Below are 7085 nucleotides of genomic sequence, written 5' to 3' on the forward strand. Positions count from 1 at the left end.
TAGCTTATGATGATGTGTGTGATCATGTTAGTGAATGAGTAGATTGTAAGGAATATTTACAGGGCAGGATTTGATTTGCCAGATCTCTGTAGACAAATGGGAGTAGACAAAGAAGAAGCCAGCGATGCCCCATGCACACTGGTCTCTCGCTACCCTCTTTCTCTCCTCTCTCTCTTCTCCCCTCACACACACACACTCTCACTCTCACTCCATCTCCTCTCTCTCTCTTTCTCTCTCATTCTGTAAGCAGTATGTGCTTGTGCCTTAGAAGTATGAATGTATAGCGGAATGGTAGGGATGTACAGTGTATTATACCTTTTTGCTACATTACTGTAGGTAGTTTTGGTTAATGAGTTATATTTTCACAAGTGTTGTTAGAGAAGTACAGAAGTACAGTGTACTGATACATTATTGTGTAACATGTTTTTGTGTTATAAGTAATGGATGTTTAGTAGAAACAAATTGACACACATTCATAATGAGTTGAGATCACAACTTAACGTAATCAAATTAGTTTTGACATTAGTTGACAAGTTGTTAGCTGGTGTATAGTGTTTACAATTGTTAGGTTTTATGTAACAGTTTTATGAAGTTATATTTGAGGTTTAAAGATAATAATTAGTTATAATTGATAGTTTTGAGTTAATAGAATAAGTTTAATTTGTGCACCCTGCTATGGACAGTGATACATAATGGAAAGTTTGAGAATTTATATTTCAGTGTTGATTAAGGCGACAATAACTTTAATGATAAGTTAAAATGTGGTTGAAGTTATGAAAGTTTAAAGGTGAATTAGGTTTTGGATAATATTGGAATTAGATTTGAATAAAGTAAATGAATAATATAAATAGTTGAGGAATGAGTTGATTACAGAACAGTTAATTCAGAAAACCGTAAAATATGGATAAGTTTGGTTTATGATTGGTGAGTAAAGTGAACGATAACATGTCATTAAGTTAGTGATATAGATTATTGGTAGATTATGTTATTAGATTTTAAATGAGCTAAAATGGTGTTAAATCATGTAATGTCTCATGAAGCCATTCATGTACATTTTAAACGTAATTGTAAAACTTTTTGGTTTTGTGTATTATATTTCAGATTGTTATCTGAAGGTCGGTATGAACTGAAGGTCCGTTATGAACTGAAGGTGCATATGAATCGAAGGTCGTTATCTAAAGTGAAGCTCAGTAACTGGAAGTCCATAACTGAAGAATTGACTGGAATTTCATATTGGAAACATCAGTGTGTTAGCGTAATAAACAAGTATTTGTCACGGTAACCAGATGTCACCTTGCTTCATATTTGACCTTGTGAATAACAACTAAGGAGGGTTGTTTTTGAATGAACAGTGGAAACTCCTCCGTGGTACGAGTTGTCCCGGAGGCAGTCACACTTCTATTATTGTCACGCAGCAGTCCGTGCATTGGTCTTATCGCGACTTGACTACTGTAATGCTCTTCTTGGCGGAATCAGTCAGGCTGATGCGGATTGCTTACAGAGAGTTCAGAATGCTGACCATGTTCGTTCACGTTCTCATGCCACTCCTCTTATACGTCAACTCCACTGGCTGCCAATCAAAGCAAGAATATCCTTCAAGCATCTCCTGCTGGTCTACAAAGTAGTCAACAAAAAAGCTCCAGAGTACATTGGGGAGTGTCTGGTACGACACTCTCACTCTAGGCACACTCGTCTTTCATCATCCGTTATCTTTACACAACCACACACGAAAAAAACTAGCCGGAGATGCAGCTTTCTCTTCTTGTGCTCCTAGGCTGTGGAATAAACTCCCTCCTCTTCTCAAATCTTCACCCACACTCGATCATTTCAAACAAAACTTGAAGACTTATTTATTTTGATGTCCCTCTATGTGCACTGGACTTATACTGTCACTGCCTGGTATTTTGTATATATTTTATCTCCTATGGCGACCAGGGAAGATATGTCATAGCGCTTTGCATTCAGTGGAAAAGGCGCTCTATAAATGTCTATTATTATTATTATCATTATTAAGTATGTTTGTGACGTGTGTAGCACCTGCGTGTAATCGCAAGCCGTAAGTATCGCAGGTATAGGATTAGTGTTACTTCATCCGAAGAAATACCCTCCTGAAATGGAGCTAAATCCCATTTGCATCATTGAAAATTGAAATAATGACAATGGTATTGATGGTGGTGAAGAGAGAGGGGGAAAAGAGAATCCCTTTTTTAGTTTCAGCGTCAGGCATTGATGGTGACGTAATAGTTATTACCGTGATAGCGGTAGTCTCATGTCAACATGCGTGCAACAGGATATATCCTATACTGTATACCAATATCCTACATCCTATATCCTATGTCACAATTCCCTCCGTTTTTTCTTCATCCCCACCTCCCTCTTGTTTTGTTTGTAATATTTTATTCACTCATCTGCATTTATTAGGTCATATTCTATAATTTTTTTTAAGGACATTAATGTTTATCTAACAAGCTCTGCTATTTTAGGTCCCACATAACTTTCTATGTACGTAAACCTGCTTCGATTTTGTAATCACTTATAAAGAATGATGTACATAATAAACACCCGTAAAGCTTTTCTCATATCATTGCGAAAGTATGTGTTTTATTATTATGATCGCCATCAATGAAACCAAATAAAATTATAACAATTCCTCCGCGAATATTGTAGATACGTTATATTATAATCTATATCATTGAAAGGACTGGCCTCGACTAGCCTGCACGCTATTGCCAGTTCTTTTCTCTTTTTTTTTTTTGCCAAACTACATTTCAATTACTATTCATTGTTGTGACTTTGTTCACGATGTTTGTTTGTTTGTTTGTTTGGTAAATGAATTTCATTTCATTTCATTTTAATTGGATATATTTACGTGCATTGTGTTGTGCCATGACACACACGTGTGTGTGTGTGTGTGTGTGTGTGTGTGTGTGTGTGTGTGTGTGCATGTGTGTGCAACTGTCCATGTGTGTTGTGTTAAAAGTACATTAAAATCATACCCGCATCTTGCAGCGGCTTCACGTACATGTACATTGTATAATCTATGCCCGCATGGTAATAATGCAAGTCATTCGAATACCACACTGTATATACTATAATACATCATTGCAGCAATGTTTGGGTATACAACGGAATACCGACAACGCCTTGGACTGTAGGCTCATCGTAACGTAAAGTGCTTATTCACATGGATATCTGACTCCCAGTCGCCTTCTTGAAAGATCTTAAGACGCATATCTCATAGTCCTGTACAAAAATAATTTCTTCTCGTACAGTTTATATCACTGTTTTATATTGGTAGAAATTTTGCTCACCGATCCATTTCATACCACAAATTAATCATAGTAATTGGTTTACTGTAAAATTCGATTTTTTTTTTAAAAGATGCAAATTCTTAGGTAAAGTTATAGCTTTTTCTTTTAGTATCACTAGTTCCAAACTCCTAAACACTGTATTACACCATAATCGCCTTATATTAATTATGTCTCTTCTCTCAACTTTCCCGTTTATGCCCTTGTCCCCTAAAAGGGAAATTCAATCCCAATATAAATTAGTTACATAAAAAAGAGTAAAATCTTACGAGTTCAACGGTTAAAATTTGAATTAAATCGGATGAAAAATAAGAAAGTTTTGACATTTTGAAGTTTTGCTATTTTCTAAAAAAACAGTTCTTGTACAGTGGATATTATGAATAACGATGCAAAATAACCATGTCATAACCTCACAATAATTTCCCTTGATCGTGTACAAAAAAAAAGTCTGAAACCGTACCTGGCTGAATAACTTCAGAAGAGTGATTAGTTAGATATTATTATACGAGGATTTAAGCCTTGGGCATAATTGCGTTTGAATAAAAAGCTATGTATATAGAAATTTCAAAATGTTATGTACAAACTAAAGGTTTTATGGCAAGTTGTGAAGGGATGACATGCTCCCTTTGCCATTTGCATATTCATTATTGACCATCCAAGAACTGTTTTCCGACAAATTAGCGAAACTTCAAAACTTCATAACTTCATTATTTTTTACCCGTTTTCGATCAGAATTATACCGTTGAACTCGTAATAGTTTACTCTTTCTCATCAGATTAACTTGAAATTTCTGGACTCGATTTCCCCTTTAAATTCGTTTCTGTCTGGTTATATTCCCTTTGCGTTGTCCTCCTCGACCAATGTCATTGAAAATATCTGTGTCATTTCAATCTGAGTCGATGGTTATTGCCCACATTCAGCTGCGCTAGCTGGTCTTTCATTACTTGGGGTTCAGTTGAACATGTGGATGAGATTGGAACACTTCAATTGCTCTTTAAACGATGAATGAATGAAGCGGGATCTGCCACCTGCATAAGTTGTGACTCTTTCACACACGAGACCGCCATTTTACGTCCTATCTTATATAGGGACAGTCAGAGTGCTGGGCCGCCTCTTGAGGGGATGGCATGATAACACACAAAATTGCTCAGCTATGTAAATAGACTCTGGAATCGAATCAGCATGATCAGGGTCCTTTGAAGGGTGCTGTTCGTTATTCCGAAGGTTCGTTATTCCGAAGGTTCGTTAATCCGAAACACACAAATTCCCTATACCTAGAGGTTCTTTAATCCGAAAATGAAAAAGGGTTCATTAATCCGAACATTATTTGTGGCGTTATTCCGAAGGTTCGTTAATCCGAAAATGAAAAAAGGGCTCGTGATTCCGAAGGTTCATTCATCCGAAAATGAAATAGGGTTCGTTATTCCGAAGGTTCGTTGATCCGACAATGAAATATGGTCCGTAACGAACTTTCGGAATAACGACCTTTGTTTCATTTTCGGATTAACGAACCTTCGGAATAATGAACCTTATTTCATTTTCGAATTAATGAACCCTCGGAATAACAAACCTTATCACATTTTCGGATTAACGAACCTTCGGAATAACGAATCTCCGGAATAACGAACCTTCGGAATAACGAACCTTCGGAATAACGAACTGTATCCCCTTTGAATCCGGAGGCAGCGGCGCAAACGACGGAGCCAAATCACCGCCAATACGTTGAGAAAATTGGGAACTATACAAGTTGTTTATAATTTTGTGTCAGGTATGTGTTTTGTTTCTTCGGTTGAAATACTGGTAAGGGAGAATATGAAGCCCTGTCGCCCATCTAGAGTCCGTTACCCCAGTCAAGCGAATTACTTACCGATAACAGTCTCCTCTATACCTGTTTAAGATGCGAGGAAATAATGATTGTTGTTTATAATGCCTTATACCCATAATCATGCGTAGTTGTATCTTTATTAATTTCTTTAAAAAAGATTATTGAGTGTTATATATTACTTGCATGTGTCTTCAAATTGCGTTCAAGTCAATTTATTATGCAGTATACTATAGTAGGCTGTGTATAATCTAAATATATATAGATGATGAGATATTGGCGTGGTCTCACTGGCATAAACCGCCCAAATGAGGCATTGGTTTAAGAAAACAATTAGGAAAAAACATTCGTCAATGGATCATTAAAAAATATAATTGGCCTCTATGTGCCCATATATACTTATAGAATTGTTTATAGTCATCCTAATTATAGCTATAGGCCTTCTCATTGTAATAGCGACCAAGCTGTTGTCTATAGTTAATTCAACAAAAACAAAATGACGATTCATAGTGTATAAGAGATCAACTGGGAATGGTATTATGTGGAGATTATGAAGTGATATTGATGAGGTTTCCTGTTGTTGATGAGGTTTCCTATTACACTTACAGAAACCGATACATGTACAGAAACTCCCCTCTTGCGTTTTAGCGGATACATATAATTCAAACAAAAAGAGGAAAGAGAGAGAGAGAGAAAAAAAAGGGGGAACCACCTATTAGTACATACATGTAATTTATTCCCCGATTATATAGAATATTAAACAAGCACAAGTATTTTGGGCAAATTAACTTCACTCTTATAATGTACTTACGCAAACTATACTTACTTGAGTGCTATGATAGGTGTTACCGATATTCGTATCATATTTACGGACCTATGATAATACTCGGAGTGTGATATACATGCACAAGCAATCAGACAGCGCCATTACGGTGTTTGCATAAACGATACACACATACCTTGCAACAACACAATCCAGTCATTAAAATGCGGGGAAGGGGGACAGGAATAACCTATCTGTGCGTGTCTGCATCAAACAACATATAAACTGCTATAACTATATTTTGAATAATGGCTATCATGATTATGTTGAGTGGCTCGCGGGGATCTTCCAACCATGCCTCTCATCCCACAATACAGCATTCACGGAAAAAAAAAAGTTATGCAGGATATAAAATAAACGATTGTTATAATTATGCATATTATATTTCAGCATCGATAGTTTTGAGGAAAGTATACACTAATGTCTTCCACGAAACTCTCTCACAGTGCCTAAAGAAAGTATAAACGCTCTCTTCATTCGTTCGGAATTCACGTATAACGTAGAGACACGGAAGTATATCCAGCGGTATAATAAATGTGCATCCCCGGCAATGCTTTGTCAAGAATTGGATTTCTATAACGCTTTAGAATCGCCTTTCTGGAGGGAGCTGTGATTAACTTATAAGCGCGGCAGGCTACGCCAGCATGATGATGTAATGATGTGATGATGTTGTTGTTGTTGATGATGATAATTATATGAAGAGTTTTGTCACAAAACGAGCTAAATCAATTCGTGTTGAGATATCTGTGATTAAAGCTGTTAAAAAAACAAAGAAAATGGTAAGAAAATACAGGATGTTTTTAATCATAACTTCTAAAATATTCCTTGTTGTTACAAGCTACGTGTTGCCGGAAAGGTTTAATTAGATCTTTCAATAATGTGGACTTACTTTGAAATGTTTGAAAATGGCGCTTAGACCATTTTGCAATAAAACTTTCAATATGATATATATATATATATATATATATATATATATATATATATATATAATATTCATATGATGTATTATGTATATATAATATATATATAATCATACTTATTACCTGACTCAACGATGAAATTAAAAATCAAACAAACTGGCAATGGATTTTAGCCAATAAAGTTTAAGTTGATATACCTTATCGGCCAGAAA

This window comes from Diadema antillarum, unplaced genomic scaffold (genome assembly GCF_040938485.1).
Source record: "Diadema antillarum isolate AM-2024a unplaced genomic scaffold, OU_Dant_1.0 seq00001612_RagTag, whole genome shotgun sequence".
Taxonomy (NCBI): Eukaryota; Metazoa; Echinodermata; class Echinoidea; order Diadematoida; family Diadematidae; genus Diadema; species Diadema antillarum.